At 53.2% G+C, this 14,156-nt stretch overlaps 1 pseudogene; it reads right to left on the bottom strand.

Moving 5' to 3' along the window:
• LOC147109749 (uncharacterized) overlaps positions 1-14,156 on the bottom strand; it is an 84,104-nt pseudogene that overhangs the window by 18,278 nt on the left and 51,670 nt on the right.

Here is a 14,156-nt window from a genome sequence, read left to right as displayed (position 1 = left end):
CGATAGGCTGAATGGCCTCCTCCTGTTCCTGTGTAACAGGCTCGAGGGGCTGAATGGCCTCCTCCTGTTCCAGTGTAACAGGCTGAAGGGGCTGAATGGCCTCCTGTTCCAGTGTAACAGGCTCAATAGGCTGAATGGCATCCCCCTGTTGCTGTGTAACAGGCTCGATAGGCTGAATGGCCTCCTCAAGTTGCTGTGTAACAGGCTCAAGGGGCTGAATGGCCTCCTCCTATTCCTGTGTAACGGGCTCGAGGGCTGAATGGGCCTTCTCCTTTTCCTATGTAAAAGGCTGGAGGGGCTGAATGGACTCATGTTCCTGTGTAACAGGCTCAAGGGGGTGAATGGCCTCCTCCTGTTCCTGTGTAACAGGCTCAAGGGGCTGAATGGCCTCCTGCTGTTCCTGTGTAACAGGCTCTACGGGCAGAATGGCCTCCATCTGTTGCTATGTAATGGGCTCGAGGGGCTGAATGGCATCCTCTTCCTGTGTAACAGGCTCGAGGGGCTGAATGGCCTCCTGTTACGGTGTTACAGGCTCGAGCAACTGAATGGCCTCCTCCTGTTCGTGTGTAACAGCCTCGAGGGCCTGAGTGGGCTCCTCCTGTTCCTGTGTAACAGGCTCGAGAGGCTGAATTCCCTCATCCAGTTGCTGTGTAACAGGTTGAGGGGCAGAATGGCCTCCTCCTGTTCCTGTGTATCAGGCTCGAGAATCTGAATGGCCTCCTCCTGTTCCTGTGTAACCGGCTCGAGGGGCTGAATGACCTACTCCTGTGCCTGTGTAACAGGTTCAAGTGGCTAAATGGCCTCCTCCTGTTCCTGTGTAACTGGCTCGATGGGCTGAATGGCCTTCTCCTGTTCCTGTGTATCCGGCTCGAGTGGCTGAATGAGCCTCCTCCTGTTCCTGTGTAACAGGCTCGATGGGCTGAATGGCCTTCTCCTGTTCCTGTGTAACCAGCACGAGTGGCTGAATGGCCTCCTCCTGTTCTTGTGTAACAGGCACGAGGGGCTGAATGGCCACCTCCTGATCCTATGTAACAGGCTCGAGGGGCTGAATGGCCTCCTCCTGAACCTGTCTAACAGGCTCGAGGGGCTGAATGGACCTTCTCCATTGCCCAAGTAACAGGCTCGAAGGGCTGAATGGCATCCTCCCATTCCTGTGTGCCAAGCTTGAGGGGCTGAATGGGCCTCCTCCATTTCCTAATGTAAAAGGCTCTAGGGGGTGAATGGTCTCCTCCTGTTCCTGTGTATCAGGCCCAAGGGTCTGAATGGTCTCCTCCTGTTCATGTGTAACAGGCTCGAGGGGCTGAAGGGCCTCATCCTGTTCCTGTGTAACAGGCTCAATAGGCTGAATGGCCTCCTCCTGTTCCTGTCTAACAGGCTCGATGGGCTGAATGGCCTTCTCCTGTTCCTGTGTAACAGACTCGAGGGGGCTGAAAGGCCTCCTCCTATTCCTGTGTAACCAGATCGAGGAGATGAATGGATTCCTCCTGTACATGTGTAACAGGCTCGAGGGTCTGAATGGCTTCCTCCCGATCCTATGTAACAGGCTTGAGGGGCTGAATGGCCTCCTCCTGTTCCTGTGTAACAGGCTCGAGTGGCTGAAGGGCCTCCTCCTGTTCCCATGTAACAGGCTCACAGGACTGAATGGCCTCCACTTATTCCTGTGTAACAGGCTCGAAGGTCGGAATGGCTCCTCTTGTTCCTGTGTAACAGGCTCGAGGTGCTGAATGGCCTCCTCCTGTTCCTATGTAACAGGCTCTAGGAGCTGAATGGCCTCCTCCAGATCCTGTGAAATAGGCTCGATGGGCTGAATGGCCTTCTCCTGATCCTATGTAACAGGCTTAGAGGCTGAATGGCCTCCTCCTGTTCCTGTGTAACAGGCTCGAGGGGCTGAATGGCCTCCTCCAGTTCCTGTGTAATAGGCTCGATGGGTTGAATGGCATCCTCCTGATCCTATGTAACAGGCTTAGAGGCTGAATGGCCTCCTCCTGTTGCTGTGTAACAGGCTCGAATGGCTGAATGGGCCTCCTCCTGTTCCCGTGTAACAGGCTCTCAGGACTGAATGGCCTCCAATTGTTCCTACGTAACGGGCTCGAGGGATTGAATCGCCTCCTCCTCTTCCTGTGTAACAGGCACGAGGAGCTGAATGGCCACCTCCTGATCCTATGTAACAGGCTCTCAGGACTGAATGGCCTCCAATTGTTCCTACGTAACGGGCTCGAGGGGTTGAATGGCCTCCTCCTCTTCCTGTGTAACAGGCATGAGGAGCTGAATGGCCACCTCCTGATCCTATGTAACAGGCTCGAGGGGCTGAATGGCCACCTCCTTAACTTATGTAACAGGCTCTCAGGACTGAATGGTGTACAATTGTTCCTAGGTAACGGGCTCGATGGGCTGAATGGCCACCTCCTGATCCTGTGTAACATGCGCGAGGGGCTGAATGGGCCTCCTCCATTTCCCAAGTAACAGTCTCGATGGGCAAATTGCCTCCTCCTGTTCATGTGTGACAGGCTTGAGGGGCTGAATGGGCGTCCTCCTGTTCCTGTGTAACAGGCTCGAGGGGTTGAATGGCCTTCTCCTGTTCCTGTGTAACAGGCTCGAGGGGCTGATTGTCCTTCTGCTGTTGCTGTGTAACAGGCTCGAGTGCCTGAATGGGCCTCCTCCATTTCCTAATGTAACAGGCTCAAGGGGTTGAATGGCCTCCTCCTGTTCCTGTGTAACAGGCTCGATGGGCTGAATGGCCTCCTCCTTTTCCTGTGTAACAGGCTCGAGGGGCTGATTGGCCTCCTGCTGTTGCTGTGTAACAGGCTCGATGGGCTGAATGGCCTCCTCCTGTTCCTGTGTAACAGGCTCGATGGGCTGAATGGCCTCCTCCTGTTCCTGTGTAACAGGATTGAGGGGCTGAATGGCCTCCTCCTATTAATGTGCAACAGGCTCGAATGGCTGAACGGGCCTCCTCCTGTTCCCGTGTAACAGGCTCTCAAGACTGAATGGCCTCCAATTGTTCCTACGTAACGGGCTCGAGGGGTTGAATGGCCTCCTCCTCTTCCTGTGTAACAGGCACGAGGAGCTGAATGGCCACCTCCTGATCCTATGTAACAGGCTCGAGGGGCTGAATGGCCACCTCCTTAACTTATGTAACAGGCTCTCAGGACTGAATGGTCTACAATTGTTCCTACGTAACGGGCTCGATGGGCTGAATGGCCTCCTCCGATTCTTGCGTAACAGGCTTGAGTGTCTAAATGAGTTCCTCCTGTTCCTGTGTAACAGGCTCGAGGGGTTGAATAGTCTCCTCCTGTTCCTATGTAACATCCTCGAGGGGCTGAATTCCCTCCTCCAGTTGTTGTGTAACAGGCTTGAGGGGCTGAATGGCCACCTGCTGTTCATGTGCAACAGGCTCGAGGGGCTGATTGGCCTCCGCCTGTTCCTGTGTAACAGGTTTGAGGTGCTGAATGGCCTCCTCCTGTACCTGTGTATCAGGCTGAAGGGGCTGAATGGCCTCCTCTTGTTCCTGTGTAACAGGCCCGATAGGCTGAATGGCCTCCTCCTGTTCCTATGTAACAGGCTCTAGGAGCTGAATGGCCTCCTCCAGATCCTGTGAAATAGGCTCGATGGGCTGAATGGCCTTCTCCTGATCCTATGTAACAGGCTTAGAGGCTGAATGGCCTCCTCCTGTTCCTGTGTAACAGGCTCGAGGGGCTGAATGGCCTCCTCCAGTTCCTGTGTAATAGGCTCGATGGGTTGCATGGCATCCTCCTGATCCTATGTAACAGGCTTAGAGGCTGAATGGCCTCCTCCTGTTGCTGTGTAACAGGCTCGAATGGCTGAATGGGCCTCCTCCTGTTCCCGTGTAACAGGCTCTCAGGACTGAATGGCCTCCAATTGTTCCTACGTAACGGGCTCGAGGGATTGAATCGCCTCCTCCTCTTCCTGTGTAACAGGCACGAGGAGCTGAATGGCCACCTCCTGATCCTATGTAACAGGCTCTCAGGACTGAATGGCCTCCAATTGTTCCTACGTAACGGGCTCGAGGGGTTGAATGGCCTCCTCCTCTTCCTGTGTAACAGGCATGAGGAGCTGAATGGCCACCTCCTGATCCTATGTAACAGGCTCGAGGGGCTGAATGGCCACCTCCTTAACTTATGTAACAGGCTCTCAGGACTGAATGGTGTACAATTGTTCCTACGTAACGGGCTCGATGGGCTGAATGGCCACCTCCTGATCCTGTGTAACATGCGCGAGGGGCTGAATGGGCCTCCTCCATTTCCCAAGTAACAGTCTCGATGGGCAAATTGCCTCCTCCTGTTCATGTGTGACAGGCTTGAGGGGCTGAATGGGCGTCCTCCTGTTCCTGTGTAACAGGCTCGAGGGGTTGAATGGCCTTCTCCTGTTCCTGTGTAACAGGCTCGAGGGGCTGATTGTCCTTCTGCTGTTGCTGTGTAACAGGCTCGAGTGCCTGAATGGGCCTCCTCCATTTCCTAATGTAACAGGCTCAAGGGGTTGAATGGCCTCCTCCTGTTCCTGTGTAACAGGCTCGATGGGCTGAATGGCCTCCTCCTTTTCCTGTGTAACAGGCTCGAGGGGCTGATTGGCCTCCTGCTGTTGCTGTGTAACAGGCTCGATGGGCTGAATGGCCTCCTCCTGTTCCTGTGTAACAGGCTCGATGGGCTGAATGGCCTCCTCCTGTTCCTGTGTAACAGGATTGAGGGGCTGAATGGCCTCCTCCTATTAATGTGTAACAGGCTCGAATGGCTGAACGGGCCTCCTCCTGTTCCCGTGTAACAGGCTCTCAAGACTGAATGGCCTCCAATTGTTCCTACGTAACGGGCTCGAGGGGTTGAATGGCCTCCTCCTCTTCCTGTGTAACAGGCACGAGGAGCTGAATGGCCACCTCCTGATCCTATGTAACAGGCTCGGGGGGCTGAATGGCCACCTCCTTAACTTATGTAACAGGCTCTCAGGACTGAATGGTCTACAATTGTTCCTACGTAACGGGCTCGATGGGCTGAATGGCCTCCTCCGATTCTTGCGTAACAGGCTTGAGTGTCTAAATGAGTTCCCCCTGTTCCTGTGTAACAGGCTCGAGGGGTTGAATAGTCTCCTCCTGTTCCTATGTAACATCCTCGAGGGGCTGAATTCCCTCCTCCAGTTGTTGTGTAACAGGCTTGAGGGGCTGAATGGCCACCTGCTGTTCATGTGCAACAGGCTCGAGGGGCTGATTGGCCTCCGCCTGTTCCTGTGTAACAGGCTTGAGGTGCTGAATGGCCTCCTCCTGTACCTGTGTATCAGGCTGAAGGGGCTGAATGGCCTCCTCTTGTTCCTGTGTAACAGGCCCGATAGGCTGAATGGCCTCCTCCTGATCCTATGTAACAGGCTCGAGGGGCTGAATGGCCACCTCCTGTTCGTGCGTAACAGGCTCAAGTAGCATAATGGCCTCCTCCTGTTCCTGTGTAACAGGCTCGAGCGGCTGAATGGGCCTCCTCCTGATCCCGTGTAACAGGCTTTCAGGACTGAATGACCTCCACTTATTCCTACGTAATGGGCTCAAGGGTCTGAATGGCCTCCTCCTGTTCCTGTGAAACAGGCTCTAGGAGCTGAATGGCCTCCTCCGGTTCCTGTGTAACAGGCTCGAGAGGCTGACTGGCCTCCTCCTGTTCCTGTGTAACAGGCTCGAGGGGCTGAATGGCCTCCACTTATTCCTACGTAACGGGCTCGAGGGCTGAATGGGCCTCCTCCTGTTCCTATGTAAAAGGCTGGAGGGGCTGAATGGACTCATGTTCCTGTGTAAAAGGCTCAAGGGGGTGAATGGCCTCCTCCTGTTCCTGTGTAACCGGCTCAAGGCGCTGAATGGCCTCCTGCTGTTCCTGTGTAACAGGCTCTACGGGCAGAATGGCCTCCATCTGTTGCTATGTAATGGGCTCGAGGGGCTGAATGGCATCCTCTTCCTGTGTAACAGGGTCGAGGGGCTGAATGGCCTCCAACAGGCTCGAGGGGCTGAATGGCCCCCTGTTACTGTGTAAAAGGCTCGAGCAGCTGTATGGCCTACTCCTGTTCGTGTGTAACAGCCTTGAGGGCCTGAGTGGCCTCCTCCTGTTCCTGTGTAACAGGCTCGATGTGCTGAATGGCCTCCTACTGTTCCTGTGTAATAGGCTCAATGGGTTGAATGGCCTTCTCCTGTTCCAGTGTAACAGGCTCGAGGGGCTGAATGGCCTCCTCCAGTTCCTGTGCAACTGGCTCGAGGGTCTGAATGGCCCGCCTCCTGTTCCTGTGTAACAGGCCCGATGGGCTGAATGGGCCTCCTCCTGTTCCTGTGTAACAGGGTCGATGGGCTGAATGGCCACCTCCTATTCCTGTGTAACAGGCTCGAGGGGCTGAATGGCCTTCTCCTATTCCTGTGTAACAGGCTCGAGGTGCTGAATGACCACCTCCTATTCCTGTGTAACAGGCTCGAGGGGCTGAATGGCCTCCAACTGTTCCTGTGTAACCGGCTCAAGGGGCTGAATGGCCTCCTCCTGTTCCTATGTAACAGGCTCAATGGGCTGAATGACCTTCTCCTGTTCCTGTGTAACCGGCTCTAGTGGCTGAATGGGCCTCCTCCATTTCCTAATGTAACAGGCTCTAGGGGTTCAATGGCCTCCTCCTGTTCCTGTGTAACAGGGTTGATGGGCTGAATGGCCTCCTCCTGTTCCTGTGTAACAGGCTCGAGGGGCTGATTGGCCTCCGCCTGTTCCTGTGTAACAGGCTTGAGGGGCTGAATTCCCTCATCCAGTTGCTGTGTAACAGGTTGAGGGGCAGAATGGCCTCCTCCTGTTCCTGTGTATCAGGCTCGAGAATCTGAATGGCCTCCTCCTGTTCCTGTGTAACTGTCTCGAGGGGCTGAATGACCTCCTCCTGTGCCTGTGTAACAGGTTCAAGGGGCTAAATGGACTCCTCCTGTTCCTGTGTAACTGGCTCGATGGGCTGAATGGCCTTCTCCTGTTCATGTGTAACTGGCTCAAGTGGCTGAATGGCCTCCTCCTGAACCTGTGTAACCGGCTCGAGTGGCTGAATGGTCCTCCTCCTGTTCCTGTGTAACAGGCTCGATGGGCTGAATGGCATCCTCCTGTTCCTGTGTGCCAGGCTTGAGTGGCTGAATGGCTTCCTCCTGTTCCCATGTAACAGGCTCGAAGTGCTGAATGGCCTCCTCTAGTTCCTGAGTAACAGACTCAATGGGCTAAATGGCCTCCTCCTTTTCCTGTGTAACAGGCTCGATGGGCTGAATGGCCTCCTCCTGTTCCTGTGTAACAGCTCGATGGGCTGAATGGCATTCTCCAGTTCCTGTGTAGCAGGCTCGATGTGCTGAATGGCCTCCTCCTGTTCCTCTGTAACAGGCTCGAAGTGCTGAATGGCCTCCTCTAGGTCCTGTGTAACAGACTCAATCGGCTGAATGGCCTCCACCTGTTCCTGTGTAACCGGCTCGAGGGGCTGAATGGCCTCCTCCTGTTCCTATGTAACAGGCTCGATGGGCTGAATGGCATCCTCCTGTTCCTGTGTAACTGGCTCGAGTCGCTGAATGGGCCTCCTCCATTTCCTAATGTAACAGGCTCGAGAGGTTCAATGGCCTCCTCCTGTTCCTGTGTAACAGGATTGATGGGCTGAATGGCCTCCTCCTGTTTCTGTGTAACAGGCTCGCGAGGCTGAAGGGCCTCCTCCTGTTCCTGCGTAACAGGCTCGAGGGGTTGATTGGCCTCCGCCTGTTCCTGTGTAACAGGCTCGAAAGGCTGAATAGCCTCCTCCTGTTTCTGTGTAACAGGCTCGAGGGGCTGAATGTCCTCCTCCTGTTCCTGTGTAACAGGCTCGCGAGGCTGAAGGGCCTCCTCCTGTTCCTGTGTAACAGGCTCGAGGGGCTGAATGGTCTCCTCTTTTACCTATGCAACAGGCTCGAGGGACTCTATTCCCTGCTCCTGCTCCTGTGTAACAGGCTCGATGGGATGAATGGCCTTCTTCTGCTCCTATCTAAAAGACTCGAGGGCCTGAATGGCCTGCTCCTGTTCCTGTGTAACAGGTTCGAGGGACTGAATGGCCTCCTCCTGTTCCTGTGTAATAGCCTCGAGGGACTCACAGAAATCACAGAAATCACAGAAACCCACACAGTGCAGATAGAGGCCATTTCGGCCCATCGAGCCTGCACTGACACATATCCCACCCTATCCCCGTAACCCCACGTATTTAATCCCCCTAACACTAAGGGTCAATTTATCATAGCCAATCAACCTAACCCGCACATCTTTGGACTGAATGGGTTCCTCCTATTCCTAATGTAATAGGCTCGAGAGGCTGAATGGCCTCCTCCTGTTCCGGTGTAACCGGCTCGATGGGCTGAATTGCCACCTCCTGATCCAATGTAACTAGATCGAGGGGCAGAATGACCTCCTCCTGCTCTTCTGTAACAGGCTCAAGGCACTGAATGGCCTCCTCCTGTTCCTGTGTAACAGGCTCAAGGGGCAGAATGACCTCCTCCTTCTCCTGCGTAATAGGCTCGATGGTCTGAATGGCCTTCTTCTGTTCCTGTGTAACAGGCTCGAGGGGCTGAATGACCTCCTCCTGTTCTTCTGTAACAGGCTCAAGGTGCTGAATGGCCTTCTCCTGTTCCTGTGCAACATGCTCGAGGGACTGAATGGCCTCCTCTAGTTCCTGTGCAACAGACTCAATGGGTTGAATGGCATCCTCCTGTCCCTGTGTAACAGGCTCGATGGGCTGAATGGCCTCCTCATGTTCTTGTGTAACAGGCTCGAGGGGCTGATTGGCCTCCTCCAGTTCCTGTGTAACAGGTTTGAGGGGCTGAATGGCCTCCTCCTGTTCCTGTCTAACAGGCTCGATGGGCTGAATGGCCTTCTCCTGTTCCTGTGTAACAGACTCAAGGGGGCTGAATGGCCTCCTCCTGTTCCTGTGTAACCGGATCGAGGAGCTGAATGGATTCCTCCTGTACATATGTAACAGGCTCACAGGACTGAATGGCCTCCACATATGAAACGGGCTCGAAGGGCTGAATGGCCTCCACTTGTTTCTGTGTAACAGGCTCGAGGTGCTGAATGGCCTCCTCCTGCTCCTATGTAACAGGCGCAAGGGGCTGAATTGGCCTCCTCTATTTCCCAAGTAACAGTCTCGATGGGCTGAATGGCCTCCTCCTGCTCATGTGTGCCAGGCTTCAGGGGCTGAATGGGCCTCCTCCTGTTCCTGTGTAACAGGCTTGAGGGGTTGAATGGCCTCCTGTTCCTACGTAATGGGCTCGAGGGGCTGAATGGCCTCCTCCTTTTCTGGTGTAAATGGCTCGAGGCGCTGAATGGCCTATTCCTGTTCCTGTGTAACAGTCTCAATGGGCTGAATGGCCTCCTCCTGTTCCTGTGTAACAGGCTCGAGGGGCTGAATGGGCCTCCTCCTGTTCCTGTGTAACAGGCTCGCGAGTCTGAATAGCCTCCTCCTGTTCCTGTGTAACAGGCTTGACAGGCTGAATGGGCTCCTCCTGTTCCTAATGTAACAAGCTCGAGGGGCTGAATGGCCTTCTCTTTTACCTATGTAACAGGCTCAAAAGGCTGAATGGCATCCTCCTCTTACTGTGTAACAGGCTCGATGGGCTGAATTGCATCCTGCAGTTCCTGTGTAACAGGCTCTCAGGACTGAATGGCGTCCACTTGTTGCTACGTAACAGGCTCTCAGGACTGAATGGCCTCCTCCTGTTCCTGAGTAACAGTCTCGAAGGGCTGAATGGGCCTCCTCCTGTTCCTGAGTAACAGGATCGATGGGCTGAATGGCCTCCTCCTATTCCTGTGAAACAGGCTCGAAGGGCTGAAAGACCTCCTTCTGTTCCTGTGTAATTGGCTCAAGGCGCTGAATGGTCTCCTCCTGTTCCCATGTAACAGGTTCGAGGGGCTGAATGGCCTCCTTCTGTTCCTGTGTAAAGAGCTCGATGGACTGAATGGCCTCCTCAAGTTCCTGTGTAATAGGCTTGATAGGCTGAATGGCCTCCTCCTGTTCCTGCGTAACAGGCTCGAGGGGCTGAATGGCCTCCTCCTGTTCCAGTGTAACAGGCTGAAGGGGCTGAATGGCCTCCTGTTCCTGTGTAACAGGCTCAATAGGCTGAATGGCGTCCCCCGTTGCTGTGTACAGGCTCGATGGGCTGAATGGCCTCCACTTATTCCTACGTAACGGACTCGAGGGCTGAATGGCCTGCTCCTGTACCTATGTAAAATGCTGGAGGGGCTGAATGGACTCATGTTCCTGTGTAACAGGCTCAAGGGGGTGAATGGCCTCCTCCTGTTCCTGTGTAACCGGCTCAAGGGGCTGAATGGCCTCCTGCTGTTCCTGTGTAACAGGCTCTACGGGCAGAATGGCCTCCATCTGTTACTATGTAATGGGCTCGAGGGGCTGAATGGCATCCTGTTCCTGTGTAACAGGATCGAGGGGCTGAATGGCCATCTGTTACTGTGTAACAGTCTCGAGGGGCTGAATGGCCTCCTGCTATTCCTGTGTAACAGGCTCGAGGTGCTGAATGGGACTCCTCGTGTTCCTTTGTAACTCGCTCAAGGGACTGAATGGGCTCCTCCTGTTCCTAATGTAATAGGCTCGAGGGGCTGAGTGGCCTCCTCCTGTTCCTGTGTAACAGGCTCGAGGTGCTGAATGGCCTCCTCCTGTTCCTGTGTAACAGCCTCAAGGGTCTGAATGGCCGCCTCCAGTTCCTGTGTAACAGGCTCTAGGGGTTGAATACCCTCCTCCTGATCCTATGTAACAGGCTCGAGGGGCTGAATGGCCTCCTCCTGTTCCTGTGTAACAGCCTCGAGGGACTGAATGGCCTCCTCCTGTTCCTGTGTAACAGGCTCGAGGTGCTGAATGACCTCCTCCTGTTCCTGTGTAACAGGCTCGAGGGGTTGAATGGCCTCCTCCAGTTCCTGTGTAATAGGCTCGATGGGCTGAATGGTCTCCTCCTGATCCTATGTAACAGGCTTAGAGGCTGAATGGCCTCCTCCTGTTCCTGTGTAACAGGATCGAGGGGCTGAATGGCCTCCTCCTGTTAATGTGTAACAGGCTCGAATGGCTGAATAGGCCTCCTCCTGTTCCTATGTAACAGGCTCTCAAGATTGAATGGCCTCCAATTGTTCCTACGTAACGGGCTCGAGGGGTTGAATGGCCTCCTCCTCTTCCTGTGTAACAGGCATGAGGAGCTGAATGGCCACCTCCTGATCCTATGTAACAGGCTCGAGGGGCTGAATGGCGTCCTACTGTTCCTGTGCAATAGGCTCGATGGGTTGAATGGCCTTCTCCTGTTCCAGTGTAACAGGCTCGAGGAGCTGAATGGCCACCTACTGTTCCTGTGTAACAGCCTCGAGGGACTGAATGGCGTCCTACTGTTCCTGTGCAATAGGCTCGATGGGTTGAATGGCCTTCTCCTGTTCCAGTGTAACAGGCTCGAGAGGCTGAATGGCCTCCTCCAGTTCCTGCGTTACAGGCTCGAATGGCTGAATGGCCTTCTCTTGTTCCTGTGTAACAGGCTTGAGGGGCTGAATGGCCTCCTCCTGTTCCTGTGTAACAGGCTCGAGGTGCTGAATGACCTCCTCCTGTTCCTATGTAACAGGCTCGAGGGGTTGAATGGCCTCCTCCAGTTCCTGTGTAATAGGCTCGATGGGCTGAATGGTCTCCTCCTGATCCTATGTAACAGGCTTAGAGGCTGAATGGCCTCCTCCTGTTCCTGTGTAACAGGATCGAGGGGCTGAATGGCCTCCTCCTGTTAATGTGTAACAGGCTCGAATGGCTGAATAGGCCTCCTCCTGTTCCCGTGTAACAGGCTCTCAAGATTGAATGGCCTCCAATTGTTCCTACGTAACGGGCTCGAGGGGTTGAATGGCCTCCTCCTCTTCCTGTGTAACAGGCACGAGGAGCTGAATGGCCACCTTCTGTTCCTGTGTAACAGGCTCGAGCGGCTGAATGGGCCTCCTCCTGATCCCCTGTAACAGGCTCTCAGGACTGAATGACGTCCACTTATTCCTACGTAATGGGCTCAAGGGGCTGCATGGCCTCCTCCTGTTCCTATGAAACAGGCTCTAGGGCCTGAATGGCCTACTCCGGTTCCTGTGTAACAGGCTCGAGCGGCTGAATGGCCTCCTCCTGTTCCTGTGTAACAGGCTTGAGGGGCTGATTGGCCTTCTCCTGTTGCTGTGTAACAGGCTCAAGAGGCTGAATGTCCTCCTCCTGTTGCTGTGTAACAGGGTCGAGAGGCTGACTGGCCTCCTGCTGTTGCTCTGTAACAGGCTCGATGGGCTGAATGGCCTCCTCCTGTTCCTAATGTAACAGGCTCGAGGGGCTGAATGGCCTCCTGTTCCTGTGTAACAGGCTCAAGGGTCTAAAAGGCCTTCTCCTGTTAAGAACATAAGAACATAAGAAATAGGAGCAGGAGTAGGCCAATCCGCCCCTCGAGCCTGCTCCGCCATTCAATAAGATCATGGCTGATCTGATCCTAACCGCCAATCCACTATCACCGAACCATCTCCTGAATCTAACAGAATTAGACACACGCAATAGGAGCAGGATCAGGCTACACGGCCCCTGGGCCCGCTCCGCTACCCACAGGGCCATGACCGATCCGAACCTAGACTCATGTCCAAATTCCTGCCCGCTCCCCGTAACCCTTAATTGCCTTTACTTCTAGGAAACTGTCTATTTCTGTTTTAAATTTATGTAATGATGTAGCTTCTACAGCTTTTTGGGGCAGCATATTCCATGGACCTACCACCCTCTGAGTGAAGTAGTTCCTCCTCATCTCAGTTTTGAAAGAGCAGCCCCTTATTCTAAGACTATGCCCCCTATTTCTAGTTTCACCCATCATCGGGAACATCTTCCCCGCATCCATCCGATCCAACCCCTTCACAATCTTATATGTTTCAATAAGATCATCTCTCATTCTTCTGAACTCCAATGAGTAGAGTCCCCATCTACTCAACCTCTCCTCATATGTCCATCCCCTCATCCCTGGGATTAACCGAGTGAACCTTCTTTGTACTGACTCGAGAGCAAGTATGTCCTTTCTTAAGTATGGACACCAAAACTGTACGCAGTATTCCAGGTGCGGTCTCACCAATACCTTGTACAACTGAAGCAATTCCTCCCTTATTTTATATTCTATCCCCCTAGCAATGAAAGCCAACATTCCATTGGCCTTCTTAATCACTTGCTGCACCTGCATACTAACCTTTTGAGTTTCGTGCACCAGGACCCCCAGATCCCTTTGAACTTCAGTACTTTCCAGTTTCTTGCCATTAAGATAATAACTTGCTCTATGATTTTTCCTGCCAAAGTGCATAACCTCACACTTTCCAGTATTGTATTCCATCTGCCAAATCTCTGCCCACTTACCTAGCCTGTCTATGTCCCCTTGCAGGTTTTTTATGTTCTCCTCACTCACTACTTTCCCTCCCATCTTAGTATCTCTTAAGTCCGTGAATGATTGAAACACGGACTAGCAGGAGAGAAACAAACAAGTCTTTACTGGTAGAAGGCATGAACGAAACTAAACAACAGAGGCTCTCTAACGCCTTTTATACAGGGGTGGTTACTGCTGGTACTGCAGTCTGAGACCAGTTATTCTCTTAAAGGTACATACACAACAATTCCTCCCCTTTTAGATAAACAGTACATAACATTCATTTAACAACTAATGATAACGAATTACAATCACAATTACTGTTGCTAGATACATTGGTTAAGTTTAAGCAATTATAAGTTCAGTCTTTGAGGAGGCTTCCTGATTCTGTCTGGATAACGCCTCTTTGGGGTATCAGGTTCTTCTGGCAATGTTGAGTCGGAATCAATGTCGTCGTTTGGTTCATCTGCTTCCAATATTACCGGTTCTGCGGTAGCTGCAATTGGAACGTCGATTTCATTACCAGGTGTATCAGATCGTGGTGTGGAGTTGACGTTTTCCAGTGACTCTAGAATCTGGTCAGCATGTCGTCTTACAATGCTCTCCCCAACGTCCACGGTATACATGAGAGGTCCTTGTCGTGTACAAATCGTTCCTGGCTGCCATTTCTCAGTGCGGTAGTCCCGGGCCAAAACTGGTTGACCTATCTTAAAACTCCTGGTCGGCCTTTCATTCATATTCTGAAACTGCCTGTTCTCCACATCTCTTC

The sequence above is a fragment of the Somniosus microcephalus genome, chromosome 12, assembly GCF_052327205.1.
Source record: "Somniosus microcephalus isolate GS21.2 chromosome 12, FLI_Smic_1.0, whole genome shotgun sequence".
Classification (NCBI taxonomy): domain Eukaryota; kingdom Metazoa; phylum Chordata; class Chondrichthyes; order Squaliformes; family Somniosidae; genus Somniosus; species Somniosus microcephalus.
Note: the sequence above shows the minus strand (reverse complement) of the source record. Positions and strands in the feature narration are given on the sequence as shown.